The following is a 15,932-nucleotide window of genomic DNA, read 5'->3' as shown; positions in this document are numbered from 1 at the left end:
CGAGCAACGGCCCGATTTTTCCACAACCCTGAAGCCGCGAAGGCTCCATTGCCTTGAGCCCAATATCTGGGGAGCCTCTCGCTTCACCGCTCGGGCGCAGGGAAAGGGGCGCGTGCCCCAAATTCCTGGGCCTTGATTCCTTGACTGGAGGTCGAGCACTGTGTTCGTTGCCCTGCCCTGTGATTTGCTGCGCAGGAGGGCACGATGCATTGTGCCAGTAATGGAGACTTGAGCATAAAGTCAGCTCACACGTGACTGATGGAAGTCGGCTGGTGCGTGTTCTATTGATGGAATTCATATTACTGTCAACATTTTCTGTTGCAAATGGCAGGTGATGAAAGATAAATGGATCATATATCTGCTCTAACTGAATGGAACTAAAAGTGCAGCATTACAAGGAGGATTAAGGGATAACTTTTTTTTTATTATTAACATTTTGACTTAATGCACAGACATATTGTTAATGATCTGGAAATCACAAATCGAAACACCCCCTGACAGCTGGAAACCAATTTCCCTCTGCGGTTCCCAGCGTTTTATTAATTGCGAACATTTTCTCCAGTAAGTGATAGAAGTGAAGAAAACAAGAGGGGGAGGGAGAGGGGGGTGGGGGAGAAAAAAGCAACAAATACTAGCCTTGGGGTTAGAAGGAAAGTAATTCCGCAGAGGAAGTCATGCCAGCTAAAACGGCAGGGAATACAGGCAGACATCAGGGAACTAATGGCATCCGGAAAACAAGAATGATGAGTTTCTGCAGCAAAGACCAGTAGCAGCTGCTTTTTAACCCTGAGACATCTAAAGTAACATTTGCGACCCCGGCTGGTGAGCTGCCAGAAGTAGACGCCTTCCTTTCTATTCTCTTCGTGCCTTGGAAACAAACTTGTTGGGATGTAAACATTGCAGTTTAAGCCGTGGGGAGCTGAGATTTGGTGTGAAACGTCAACCTCATAGGAAGGCGATGATTCAAAGGTTCAAGAAATGGTTCTTGAACCTTTTCTCCCCCTTGAACGTATAAAGAAAGAACTTTAATTTCTATTGCACCTTTAATGACCTCAGGACATCACAAAGCCCTTTACGGCCAATGAAGCACTTTTGAAATGTCGGCACTGTTGCAATGTAGGAAACGCGGCAGCCAATTTTGCGCACAGCAAGATCCCACAAACAGCAATGTGATAACGACCAGATCATCTGTTTTTCGTGACGTTGGTTGAGGGATAAATGTTGGCCAGGGCACCGGGGAGAACTCCCCTGGCTCTTTTTCGAAATTGTGCCGTGGGATCTTTAACATCCACCTGAGAGGGCAGATTCTTTTGGTTTAACGTCTCATCCAAAAGATGGCACCTCCGACAGGGCAGCACTCCGTCAGCCCATATTTTGTGCTCCAGTCTTTGGAGTAGGACTTTGAACCCATGACCTTCTGACTTAGAGGCGAGAGTCGCTGCGAACACCTATACTTACAAATTTTCGTCATCAGATGCCCAATTTTGTTGCATCAACATTTTTTTGATCGTTCTTTCCTCCTTTCTTTTAGCAGGAGTACAGAGTATCCCTGAGTACAATAAGCGCAGGAGTGATTTTCAGACTATTTAAGTAGATACAAAGGATTCACTGGTCACATCCCTGGAATTAGAATGGATCCAATGCCCTGGATCAAATTCATGGATTAGATTGGTCAAATGCCCTTTTCTCATTGTTTGTCTCTATAAATCCTTGTATCCTTTGTCTCTCCCTTCATCCATGTGTTATTTTGAATCTTCTCAATAAAGAGTAATTCTAACTAATGCGGATACTTGTACATTAAAGGTTTTTAAACTGTCGTATTTTAACAGTTCCATAGAATCATAGAATTACAGCACAGAAGGGGGCCATTCGGTCCATCCTGCCTGTGCCAATTCTTTGACCGAGGTTTCCAATTAGTTCCACTCCCCTGCTCATTCCCCATAGCCCTGCACATTTTTCCTTTTCAAGTTTATATCCAATTCCCTTTTGAAAGGGAATATAGGGGGATAAATTGGATAAGGGCCATTTTTGGGTGTAGGATGCATGATGTGCTACTAGCCCACGCCCAATGGCCCCTACGCAGGCAGGAGACAACTTTCAGCCCACCCGAGGACTTAGCTGCAATCAACGTCCCATTCCAGGCCTTGCACGTGGAATCAATGCAATTCGCACTTTCCACCACTAGAGGGAGCTCAATCTCTTAAAGGGAGGATGTTTCTTAGAAATCTCTTAAAGGTAGCTGGTACCTGTTATTTGCTGAAAATAACTGTCTGCACGGAGTCTGAACAGAGATCAGACATTGCACACGTAAAACACAGATACAGGTCCCATCACTATATTTACACATTGATGAGTTATGTTAAAACATTGAATAAAGGCTGCACACTACTAAATCCCACATCCTCCAATCTGCCGCCAGACCGCAACAATCTGCCGATCTGAGTTGGTACCAGGCCTGTGAGAGTGCGTGCACCAAGATTTTCTGCTGATGCACTAGAGACCTTGGTGCAAGAGGTGGACAGAAGGAGGGACATCCTACATCCGCGGGGGGAGTGGGGGGGCAAGAAGCCCTCCGGACATATATCCAAAAGGCAGTGGGTGGCAGCGGGGGACGAAGTCAATGCCAGGCACATAGCATCATGAAGATGGATACAGTGCAGGAAGAAGTTCAATGCTTTGACATGAGTGGTCAAGGTGAGTGAGGTCAACTGTCAAGTGGCGTCTCCCACCAACTGCACCATGCACTACACCCACCATCACCCACAGACCAACAAATTCTTTCCATCAGTACTCAACTCTTCCAATCAGATGCTTCCTCTCACCCTTACACATTACCACTGTTGGAAGCCACCCACCCACAACTCAAAGGCACACACACTGGCAGCTATTCAACCATGACAGGCACATCACCCAGACACATGTCACGCTTTCTTGCAGGAGAAACTGGTGCATGTCAAGAGGCAGCAAGTGGAAGTGGCATTTAGCCCCTCGAGCCTGTTCCGACATTCAATGAGATTGTGGTGGACCTGTGACCTAACTCCATATACCTGCCTTAGCCCCATATCCCTTAATACCCTTGGTTCACAGAAATTTATCAATCTCAGAATTAACTTTCACAAGTGAGCTAGCATCAACTGCCGTCTGCAGAAGAGTGTTCCAAACGTCTCCCACCCTTTGCGTGTTGAAGCATTTTCTAACTTCACTCCTGCACGTTCTGGCTCTAAATGTCCCCGTGTCCTAGTATTGAAGTCTAGGAGACCTCCGAAAACAGTTACAAATGTCTCAGCAGCCGGAAGCAATAATCCAGCCACTAACCTGTAAATCCTGCATGGTCCCTTTAAAGAGCGCCGGTGGGGGGTCCTCCAGGCACTCTTAAGACACGTTCAGATGGTCGGGATTAAGACGGTGCGTTGAGTTGAGCGTTAAGTCCCAAAATGGTGTCTATCACTTTAAATCAGCGTTGTACACTGATTGAAGCCATTTTCTCCTTACTTTACATGATACCAGCGTGCATTATCTGCGCCTGCGCTAACTCCTATACCAAGATGGCGTCTGGCGCACGTCACGCTGGAAACGTGCGTGCGCATCCAAGACGCCATCTTGGATGTCAGAGAGACTGTGTAGCGCCGAAACAATGGGCGATACATGGTCTAATTTAGCGCCCGTAGTTTCCGATATTACTTTTTTTTGCGTATTTGTGTCAATACCATTCTGAAAATATATTTGTTTTAATATATTTACCATACCTGGGAATGTTATTACATCCCTTCTTTTATCTATTGGTATTTGTTTTTCCTTTGGAGAGGGGGCGGGGGGATAAGGTGGAATATGGCAGCAACAATTTATTCCTTCACATAAAATTAAACGGTCATTCCCTGGAGAACCCAACTGACCAAGAGGTCGTGACATCGTGCTATTTTAGTTGGTCTTTTAGCACTGCTTTTAGTTTCACAAAAGATTTTTTAAAAAACATTTTTTGAAAAAAAATTGAATGTGCGACGGCCTATTTTTGAAGGAGCAGATTTTGTGATCATCACTGCGAGGATGGTCAAAGGAATGGAATTTTTCTGCACTTTTTACATTAGATATCAGCTGGAAACACTCCCTGTGAGATGTAGCAGATGTTAGATGCAGAGTAAAGCACTCTCTCTTTCCCCCCCCCCCCCGCAAAGTGTCTCAATTCCAAATTTAGAAGAGGGCCAGTGTGAATTTTCTGTTTCCCACACCAATCACCCTTGTTACTTTTCTGTGTGAGTTTGCCAATTAATTCCAAATTATGGCTACTTTGTTGCTGGACCGGGTTGAGACTGCTGAAACCCTCAACCCTCTAGAATAGACTTTTCCAATGCTCTCCTGGCTGGCCTCCGACCTTGCACCCTCCATAAACTTGAGCTCGTTCAAAACTCTGCTGCCTGTATCCTAACTCGCACCAAATCACGTTCACCCATCACCCCTGTGTTCACTGACCTACATTGTCTCCCGGTTCAGCAATGCCTCGATTTTAAAATTCTCATCCTTGTTTCCAATCCCTCCATGGCCTCGCCCTCTCCTTATCGCTATAACCTCCTCCGGCCTTACGACCCTCCAAGAGCTCTAGTCCTCCAATTCTGGCCTCTTGCGCATCCCCCAGTTTTCATCGCTCCACCATTGGCGGCCGTGCCTTCAGCTGTCTAGGTTCTAAGCTCTGGAATTCCCTCCCTAAACCTCTCCACCTCTATCTCCTCCTTTAAGACGCTCCTTAAAATCTATCTCTTTTTGGTAACCTGTCCTAATATCTCCTTATGTGGCCCGGTGTCAAATTTTGATTGACAACGCACCTGTGAAGCGCCTTGGGACGTTTTACTATGTTAAAGGCGCTATATAAATGCAAGTTGTTGTTGCAAACTCAATTCAATTGTGATCCTTCCACTTATAAGGGAGAGGAAGATGAGTGACCTTCCCACCAAGTAGGAATTCTGGTTTCCGAAATGTTTTCAAGAAGAAAAAAGCTTTAGTGAAGTGTGGACCCTATCCCTTTTCTAATTTCTTTGCACACATGCTTCCTATTATTTATATTAAAGCATCTTTAGTCTGGGCTGATGTGCTCCAGTGGTATCTCTGGACTTCTTGCCCCATTGTGCTACTCAAACCCTTCATCCATTATGGAGAAAATATGTTTGTTCATTGTTAATATACTTGTAAAACTGCGATCAAATCCTTCCCTTAGTACTAGTTGCAGCTTATTTAATTAGGGCCATTTGCGTGGAAATTAAGGCGTATAATTTATCACATAATTTCCAAGAAATGAAATCCATCAGCATTCGTTGATCCAGAATAAGATACATGACGTTAGATCATTGACTCACCAAACAGCCTGTGCTGGTACTGTTCTCCAAAGATTGCTGACACTCATCGATTGAGTGTCCACAGACAGACCTGACGGTCAGTGCTGGAACTGGATGTCGTGGCCACAACGGGCAAAGAGCAGTGTCTCCACTATTAGGATAGTGGACTACTTGCATCCCTTTTAAACTGCCAGATAGTTACTGCGGAGAGACCAGTGCAGAACACACTCTGGAATGAGTTGAACCTCTCTTGCTTCAACCTCGCTCCACTGGGGTTACCAACCCTCCGGGATCATCTTGGAGTCTCCAGCAATGAAAGATTAATCTCCTGGACACTGCTGGCGAGTAACCCAGGAGGAAAATCAGAGGGGCATTTAAAAATTAAAAAAAGTGTTTTTCTTTCATTTTCATTGAACGCTTTCATTTATTAGTTATAAAAATATTGGAGATTGGAGAAAAGGGCTGTTAGACAGACAGTCAGGAATCATCCAGTCGGGCAAAGAAGAGTCTGTTTGCCTTCCAATTGGTGGGAGGTGGTGTTAAGTTACGATCGATGGTGGCAGCGTTGGGGGCGGGGCAGTTTGGGAGGCATGAGGTCAGGTGATGAAACCTACTGGAATACGTCCAACCAGAGTTGGCAACCCTAAGCTCCACACAACAAAGAACAGCTCAGTGTTTGTCTCAGACCACCTCCCAGGTACCTTTACTCGAAAGTCTGTCGCAGCACGAATACTGCAGACTTGGGCTAAAAGCTGACTGGAGTCATTCTCAGAACCAGTGTTAATAGGCTATTGATTCTTGGGTGATTCAGAAGTAATAGGATGACTGTAACAGGGGATGAGGGAGTGGGGCAATTCGCAGTTGGAGAGAGAAGTTCTCTGCTGGGTTTTTAGACAGATGTAACTCCGTTTTTTCAGTTTAAACAGCTGTGGGTCGAGTCCTTGCATTTTCCAATTGTTTGTGTTTTTACGTAAAATCACATTATTCCCACCTGGAGAAATGCGAAGCTGAGTAAAAATATTGCCGACTGCTGCAATATGGGGAAAAATAAGGATGAAAATATTATTTTAAAAGCAAGGAAGTGGTCAAAGTTACTGCATCAAAAAAGATTACTGCCTTAAAGGGACAATCAAATCTAAGCTGCATGTATATTGTAAAAATGGAGGCTCTTTGCAGTTGGTGATAAGCTGTCACCTTTGAGCAGATTTTGCCATAGAATTTTTTTTCTTACTCTGGGAGATGGGAGAATGGCACATAGATTTGGTATTTGAATATTTTTTTCTTAACGCAGCCCTGTAGGTAAATTGAAGGTATTATTTGGTTGACATAAAACTGCAGTTTTTGAATTTAAGCCACAATACGGAAAGGCTATATTTTTTGGTGCTGTTTACATCTCGTTCTAAAGCGATATATGAAGAACCTGATTTCCCCATTTCTAGACTGAGGCTGAAATGATCGCACAAAGTTCAGTTTGCTACATGTGCGATGCAGCTAAAAATGACGTGGAAAGGCGAGGATTCCAAAAAGAATCATAAAACTACATAAATATTCCAATCAAAACATCACAAGCGATGCATTAATGACACTACTTCAAAAACTTGGTTGTACTGCATAGGACCACAAAATCTTACAGCACAGAAAGAGGCCATTCGGCCCATTGTGCCTGTGCCGGCTCTTTGAGAGAATTATCCAATTAGTCTCACTGCCCCTGCTCTTTTCCCAAAGCCCTGCAAATTTTTTCCCCTTCAAGTATATATTCAATTCCCTTTTGAAAGTTACAATTGAATCTGTTTCCCTTTCAGGCAGTGCATTCCAGGTCACAACAACTCACTGTGTAAAAAAAAATTCTCCTCATCTTCCCCCCCCCCCTCCCCCCCCCCGGTTCTTTTGCCAATTACCTTAAATCTGTGTCCTCTGGTTACCGACCCTTCTGCCACTGGAAACAGTTTCTCCTTATTTACTCTATCGAAACCCTTCATGATTTTGAACACCTCTATCAAATCTCCCCATAACCTTCTCTGCTCTAAGGAGAACAATCTCAGCTGCCCATAGAGTTATTAGAATATAGAATGAGCCATATTCGAAGATCCCCGTGGATCGAATGAAATTCTTCTGACTTCCCTCTTGATGCATCAAGGACTTTTGCTGAATTTATGGCTAATTTTGTTACTAATTCAATGACATGGAAATCGTTTTTCACTGTTTACCTTTTCAAAAGTTATGACGATGATTGAAAAATACATGACAGTCTAACTTCAAAAGTCATTTGCCATACGGATGGCATTGTGTGTAAATTACCTTTTGATTTGCCGTGATAGAGGCTGGAATATTGACATAGAGAATGACAGAAAGGAGATGCAGCTGGAGACTGCCTCCATCCTAAATTAAATTAGCTGGCTAAAACATTTTTCTTTTTTGCTTGTTAAGTATTTATTAAATGCCAATGATAGAGAATTATACAACAGGGGATGGGATATAAATGAAAAATGTGTCCTGAACACAAAAAGTGCCAGAGGGGAGATGAGGAGAAATTTTTTTATGCAGCGAGTTGTTATGATCTGGAATGCGCTGCCTGAAAGGGCGGTGGAAGCAGATTCAAGAGTAACTTTCAAAAGGGAATTGGATAAATACTTGAAGGGAAAAAATTTACATGGCTATGGGGAAACAGCAGGGGAATGGGACTAATTAGGATCGCTCTTTCAAAGAGACGGCACAGGCACGATGGGCCAAATGACCACCTCCTGTGTTGTACCTACTATGATATGATAAATCCAAGACTGGTATTAGTTGAATAAAGATTTTGAAGTTAAAGTGAACATAACTGACAGTTTTCATGGGTGCAGTTGCCCATTGCCAGCTGTCTCTTTGTGGAGCAGGAGGTGCACAATTCACAACACAAGCTACCCCAGAAAGTGGATCCGTGGCATCAGAGCCAGTGACCCAGGAACAATGGAGGGTCATTGCATGATGAGGTTCAAAGAGGGTCATGTGACCATCAACTCATACGCCACAGGATCTTTCTGAGAATTTGTACAGGAGACAGATGCTTTGTCGCCCAGTGCTCAATTAAGCTGATAACTGAAGAACTGCTTCACCCTCCGACCAACTACGTAGACTGCAGCAATGTCTAGCAGCAGAGCTTTCACCACATTGATAACTCCCTCCAAAAATATTGTTCTGGATGGACGCTTTACCATGGACTTGGATGAGCCATACAAGACCAAGAGAAGAAAGATGCACTTTATCCATCAATGGCAGACCAGCCACTGCATGCCTAGTAGACAAGATATAACTGATTATAAGCCTGTAGCAATTCATGTACCCACCAACAATCCAATGGCATACATAAGTAGGAAGGGCTATTATTTGCACTCAACAATACATATGGTATGTGGCTCCCATCAGAAAATAATGCACTTCCTGGGCAGTATGCATGGGGCTTTCATTCTAAGGCAAATGAGCCACAGGAAGGATAGAGGGCTGGCTCCTGGAAGATATCAGCTATACCGTTCCATCATGCGGCGAAAGGCTTAAATTATGAGGGCAGGTCACATAGACTAGGCTTGTACTCCCTCGAGTATAGAAGATGAAGTGGTGATCTAATAGAAGTGTTTATGATGATTAAAGGATTTGATAAGGTAGATACAGAGAAACTATTTCCTCTGGTGGGGAAGTCCGGAACAAGGGGGGCATAACCTTAAAATTAGAGCTAGGACATTCAGGGGTGATGTCAGGAAGCACTTCTTCACACAAAGGGGAGTGGAAATCTGGAAGCCTCGTCCCACCCAAAAAGCTGTTGAGGCTGGGGGTCAATTGAAAATTTCAAACCATGAGATTGATAGATTTTTTTGTTCGGTAACGGTATTGAAGGTTATGGAACCAAGGTGGGTAGATGGAGTTAAGATACAGATCAGCCATGATCTAATTGAATGATGGACCTGGCTCGAGGGGCTGAATGGCCTACTCCTGTTCCTATGGCTGATGACACCACTGGATAAACCCTACACCCCAGCAGAAAACAGATTGAACAAGACATGTGGGTGAACCAGAGTCCTCATGAAACAGACATTTGAGTACTAAAAATTATGCTAAGGTGCTTTGACCAGTCAAAATTGCCCACACCAAAACTGCTGGCACCTGCCATTTTAATTGTCACCTGAAAAAGTGGAAAATATACCCCAAACTGTGGTCCTGGATTTGGATCTTTAATCTCTTCCTGATGGGGTAGAAATTTCAGCAGCAGGACCTGTAGTGTTGGTGCCTGTTGGCTAAGGTCAGCCATCTGTTCCCCGGAACAAAGCTTTGGAAACTGGGAGGCCTGCCCTATGTAGCTCTGCTAACATTGCCTCTGTGAATGTGTTGACTTAAAAGTATCATTTAAACCCTTGATTATCTCTGAAACCGCACAATTTTCTGTGGCGGAGTTTATGTTTTTAACACTGATAAAAGGCAACTTTTTAACTGGCTGCATCAGTGAGATTAATTCCATTGTCTAAATGCTCTATTGCCTCTTTACTGCAGTAATGTGTTAATTTCATTTCAGTTTATTGTTCTGTTTATGTTTTTTGGCCCGTGCAGTTTGTACCGCTCGAGTGGCCCTGTGTAATTTCTTCAGTTATCTTTTCCGTCTCGAGCTCTGAAAAGCAGATTACAGTCGGACTGCTCTTGTACTCTCACTTACTCACTTGCTAGTCGGCAATGACTTATAAATCCTACGGGCCATGTCTCCAGGGAGGCGCTGTTATATATTTGGGTAGAGTTTCCGCTTCGGGCGCAATCAAGAAACGGCGCCCGAAATTGTGCTGGTTGGGTTACAGTTCAAGTTTCCGATAAAATGCATTTGCATAATCACAAATGTAAAATCTTCTGTGAACCAGCGCAATCGGGCAGCATAATAGAACGTAATCATTTTGTTCTTTTCTTTCCATTATGAAGTATTCCTTGGTGTATTTAAGAGTGGTGACCTGGTGCAGTTTTATTAAGACAGCTGAAAATGGGTTTATCATCAAAAATAAGCATTATTAATAAGGGTGTCCAGCCCTCCACCTGTGAGTAACCTGATTTAAAATCACTGAAAATGACTAAAAAAACTATACTGAACAATTTAATAGTTTCATTGGTGTACACTAGTCAGTTTCTTCGTAAATTAAATATTTTTTGATATGTAAAAACTGTTGAAACGTCCCGCGCGTCTATGAAAATGAGCTCAATTTGAAGAGCTTCCCGAGCCAGCGCAGTCGGCGGAATCTCGCAGTGTCGACCTGGGGGCGCGGCCAGTTTTGTGGGCGGGGCCTGATTCTGGCGAATTGAACCTAGAACCAGCGTAAAAGATCGCGGAAAACCCGAAAGTGAGTGGTTTTGGGTTCGTATTTTGCCCTTGTTTTAGAGTTTAATAAAATTCAATTCTGACTGAGAAATAAATGCCAACGAGGTTATATTAAGCAGCTCCAGGCAGCTGACAAATTCCATCTTTCTGCGGACAGCAGGCTTATGCAGTCTGCTTCTAACCCAATCGATAGGTTGCCAGATAGCGATTGTCCATAAATGCTCATACCGATATGGCAGTGAAGTAAGGGAACATCTCTAAATCCAGACTTAAACTGATAGACCATTGCAATAACTCACTCGTCTTCTGTTGAGAAGATGGACTGTTTTTAGCAACTGCCTTAGATAGAGACAAGAACTTGCATCAGCCCAACTAGGTGCAAATGCACAGCCCTGGGGAATTGATTTGGGAAAAATGCACCTACCGGTAGATTGGCCGCAAACTTCCAATGGATAAAAGATGTTAAGGGAACAGAAGATTAAAAAGATTATTCATCAAGTCAGTCAAAAGTTCCATTGACTGATCCGTTCTAGGTGTGTAATACAGCCTTGGCTTGAGGTGAAAAGATATGTATTGAGTGGCAAACAGTTTGATAGATGTTCGTAAAAGAAAGAAATAACATTAAATGGACTGAGGAAAAGACAAAAATGTCTCTGAAGAGCAAGAAATGTTTCCATTCATAGCTGAATTAAAGATCTTGTACCTCCAGTAGGCTTGAGTGGGCTGCATGGTCACCCCTCTGGAACCTCTCTTTTAGTATAAGGTTGGTGCTTGATCTTCTCACATGGATATACATGAAATGGTTCAAAGGATAAGAGATCGAACAAGACTTTTTTCAATGGATTTGTTAAGAGTTAATGATTTAGAAATTAACAGCAATACATGACTGAAGTGATAAAGGCCACCTAAACTGTTGAAAGCTTAGACTACTTCAGTGTTGTTGGAGGTGTTGTGGGGTCTGAAAACAGTCAAGTCCTCAGTTGTTGGTACAGTTCTATTATCAGTAATTGCAATGTCTGGACTCCCTGCAGAATGCCCCTGCCTGGTGTTAATGAGCAGCTCAAGGCAATGAGTAAATGTAAGGAAAAGCAAAATGTTTTTGTTTATTTTACCACCTATCAATGGTTCAAAATGTTTGGCTAACCGCTTTTGTAATTAACTCGGGCCGATCCATACCTTCCTCTATATTTCACTGAGAATGCAACACGTTTTAGAGGGAGCATTAATGTCCAACTTTCCGATCGAAAGACTGTAACTTAGCAACTGCTTGCTATCAGTCTGTTCAAATGTGATTGGTTAGTTCATCAATCATTCTTGTGTGGATCAATGTGTATCGTCAACAGAAAAATCAAAACGGATCTGGTCCATTGGCTAGAATCTGCACTGGGATATGGCAGATTGCTTGATTTCTATAGCAAAACATAAATTAACTCCTCCTGAGAGGTCAGTTGGTTAATAACTTTAAAAAAACCAGAGCTGGTGGATGGTACCTCTTTTTATTTAAAATGAACTCTGAACTACAGGAAGCAACATAAGCTTCTCGGAACTATTATGGATACACGTCATGGGTGAGGAGTCAAATTGTAACATCATCAAAGCAAATATATCATGAGTGTTTTATGAAACATTTTCATATTCGTGTACATGTATAATCAGGCCCTTTAATTTCTGGGTTTCATCATTTTTTTTCTGAACTCAGGCAAAATAATTAGGTGAAATCGGCTGCAACAAACGGGTTTAAATATGTTTCTAATCAGAAAATTTATCAGCAAAACAATTTTGGAAGGAACGAATAAATTTAGGAGCTATAAATATAAGGAGGTCATCAATAAATCCAATAGGGAATGCAGGAGAAACTTATTTATCCAGAGAATGGTAAGAATGTGGAACTCGCTACCACAAGGAGTAGTTGAGGTGAATAGTATAGATGCATTTGAGGGGAAGATAGATAAACACATGAGGGAGAAAGGAATAGAAGGATATGCTGATAGGGTCAGTGGAAGAGGGTTGGGAAGAAGTTCTTTTGGAGTATTAGCATAGACCAGTTGGGCTGAATGGCCTGTTTCTGTGCTGTAAAATCTATGTGATTCTATGTAATAAACTACTTGAAGTAAATGATATCTCACTTGCAGAAATTTAACAGCAGCAACTTGCCTCCCTGCATTCATGGGAGATACAGAATCCATCAACCTGTGTTCTCACACCAGGTCTCCAGATTGTGCCTTCCACCAGCTGTCACCTCCCCACCATCCCCCACACCACGACCTCCAGAGCTTCCGCCGTGGCTCAATTGGCAGCTCTGACTCTTGACTCTGAGGCAGAAGGTTGTGTGTTCAAGCCCCACTCCAGAGACTTAAATGGATATTCTAGGCTGACACTCAGCAGTACTGAGGGAGCGCTGCATTGTCGGAGGTGCCGTCTTTCGGATGAGATGTTAAACCAAGGCCTCACCTGCCCTCTCAGGTGATATAAAAGATCCCATGGCACTATTTTGAAGACAAGCAGGGGAGTTCTGCCCGGTGTCCCGGCCAATACTTAACCCTCAAACAACATCACTAAAATCAGATGAACTGGTCATTATCACATTGCTGTTTGTGGAATCTTGCTGTGCGCAATATGGCTGCCGCATTTCCTACATTGCAACAGTGACTATACTTCAAAAGTACTTCATTGGCTGTAAAGCATTTTGGGACACCCTGAGGTCATGAATGGGGCAATATAAATGCAAATCTTTCTTTCTTTCCTCTTGAGCTATGCAACAGAGATCTTCTGTCGGTGCAGTGGGAGGACATGTGTGGTATAGTTAGCGATCTGTTGACCACCTAGATGCCCAACTCCAATGCCGTGTACCAAGCTTACTCATCACCATTGCTCAATCCATGTCCTTATGTAAGGGCGTTGGCAAAGAGAAACAAATGACCTGTGGCCAACTCCACTCCAGATTGCTCAGTAACATATCAATGTGGGCTGAAGCACTCCCTGCAACTGTTTCCTCTGTTTCTTTGCCACAAATCTATCTCACGACTTGGTCCTGGATCTTGCTCATGGGTTGGAGGAAGCCTTTCCATTACTTCCATGCAAGTTCTCAACCTTGGAAGAGTACTCTTTGAATATAGTATCACAGTATCATAGTATGTTACAGCACAGAAGGAGGCCATTCAGCCCATTGCATCTGTGTTGGCTCTTTGAAAGAGTACTCTTTGAATGTAGTATCACAGTATGTTACAGCACAGAAGGAGGCCATTCAGCCCATTGTGTCTGTGCTGGCTCTTTGAAAGAACTATCCAATTGGTCCCACTCCCTGCTCTTTTCCCTCAGCCCTGTAATTTTTTTTCCTTTCAAGCATTTATCCAATTCCCTTTTGAAAGTTATTATTGAATCTGTTTTGACAGTGCATTCCAGATCATAACAACTCTCTGCATTAAAAAAAATGTTTCCTCATGTCACCTCTTTTTAATGCCAATCACCTTAAATCTGTGTCCTCTGGTCACCGACCTTTCTGCCAATGGAAACAGTTTCTCCTTATTTACTCTATCAAAGCCCTTAATGATTTTGAACACCTCTGTCAAATCTCCTCTTAACCTTCTCTGCTTTAAGGAGAACAACCCCAGCTTCTCCAGTCTCTCCACACAACAAAAGTCCCTCATCCCTGGTGCCATTCAATTAAATCTCTTCTGCACCCTCTCTAAGGCCCTGACATCCGTCCTAAAGTGCATTGGTTGTGATCTTCCAAAATTTCCTAGATTCTAGAATGGTCCCAGTGGATTGGAAAGTAGCAAATGTAACACTGCTTTTCAAGAACGGAGAGAGAAAACAGGGAACTTCAGGCCAGTTAGCTTGACATCAGTAGTCGGGAAAATGCTGGAATCTATTATTAAGGATGTAATAACGGGGCACTTAGAAAATCATAATATGATTAGGCAGAGTCAACATGGTTTTATGAAAGGGAAATCATGTTTGGCAAACCTATTAGAGTTTTTGAGGATGTAACTAGCAGGGTAGATAAAGGGGAACCAGTGGATGTAATATATTTGAATTTTCAAAAGGCATTTGATAAGGTGCCACCCAAAAGGTTGTTACACAAGATAAGGGCTCATGGTGTTAGGGTAATAGCATGGATGGAGGATTGGTTAATGAACAGAAAACAGAGTGTAGTAATAAATGGGTCATTTTCAGGTTGGCAGGCTGTAACTAGTGGAGCGCCACAAGGATCAATGCTTGGGCCTCAGCTATTTACAATCTATATTAACGACTTCGATGAAGGGACCAAGTGTAATGTAACCAATTTTGCTGACGATACAAAGCTAGGTGGGAAAGTAAACTGTGAGGAGGACACAAAGAGTCTGCATGGGATATAGAGAGGTTAAGTGAGTGGGCAAGAAGATGAAGTATAATGTTGGGAAATGTGAGGTTATTCACTTTGTTAGGAAGAATAGAAAAACAGAATATTTTTTAAATGGTGAGAAACTATTAAATGTTGGTGTTCAGAGAGATTTGGGTGTCCTCGTACGCGAAGCACAGAAAGTTAATATGCAGGTACTGCACGCAATTAAGAAGGCAAATGGCATGTTGGCCTTTATTGCAAGGGGGTTGGAGTACAAGAGTAAGGAAGTCTTGCTGCAATTGTACATGGCTTTGGTGAGACCACAACTGGAGTACTGTGTACAGTTATGGTCTCCTTATCTAAGGAAGGATATACTTGCCTTCGAGGCAGCGCAACAAAGGTTCACTAGATTGATTCCTGGGATGAGAGGGTGGTCCTATGAGGAGAGATTGAGTATAATGGGTCGATATCGTCTGGAGTTTAGAAGAATGAGGGATGATCTCATTGAAACATAAGATTCTGAGGGGGCTTGACAGGGTAGATGCTGAGAGGTTGTTTCCCCTGGCTGGAGAGTCTAGAACTAAGGGTCATAGTCTCAAGATAAGGGATCAGCCATTTTGGACTGAGATGAGGAAAAATTACTTCACTCAGAGGGTTGTGAATCTTTGGAATTCTCTACCCCAGAGGGCTGTGGATGCTGAGTCATTGAATATATTCAAAACTGAGATCGATAGATTTTTGGACACTAAGGAATCAAGAGATATGGGGATCAGGCGGGAAAGTGGAGTTGAGATTGAAGATCAGCCATGACCTTATTGAATGGCCCACTCCTGCTCCTATTTCCTATGTTCTTATTTAGTGTGGTGCCCAGAATTGAACATAATACTCCAGCTGAGGCTTAACCAGTGATTTATAAAGGTTTAGCATAACTTCCTTGCTTTTGTACTCTCTGCCTCTA

General features: G+C 43.0%; 1 long non-coding RNA gene across 1 annotated transcript in view; it reads right to left on the bottom strand.

Annotated features, from left to right (window-relative positions):
- Positions 1 to 11,437, bottom strand: part of LOC137305523 (uncharacterized) — a 28,408-nt gene extending 16,971 nt beyond the window's left edge. Inside the window, exon 1 of the long non-coding RNA XR_010958726.1 lies at positions 11,354 to 11,437. This is a non-coding gene — a long non-coding RNA (uncharacterized lncRNA). The remainder of the gene's footprint in view (positions 1 to 11,353) is intronic.
- Between the last annotated feature and the right edge of the window lie 4,495 nt (positions 11,438 to 15,932).

This window comes from Heptranchias perlo, chromosome 1, assembly GCF_035084215.1.
Source record: "Heptranchias perlo isolate sHepPer1 chromosome 1, sHepPer1.hap1, whole genome shotgun sequence".
In the NCBI taxonomy this organism is placed as follows: domain Eukaryota; kingdom Metazoa; phylum Chordata; class Chondrichthyes; order Hexanchiformes; family Hexanchidae; genus Heptranchias; species Heptranchias perlo.
The sequence above is the reverse complement of the archived record's forward strand: the minus strand, read 5'-3'. Positions and strand labels throughout refer to the sequence as shown.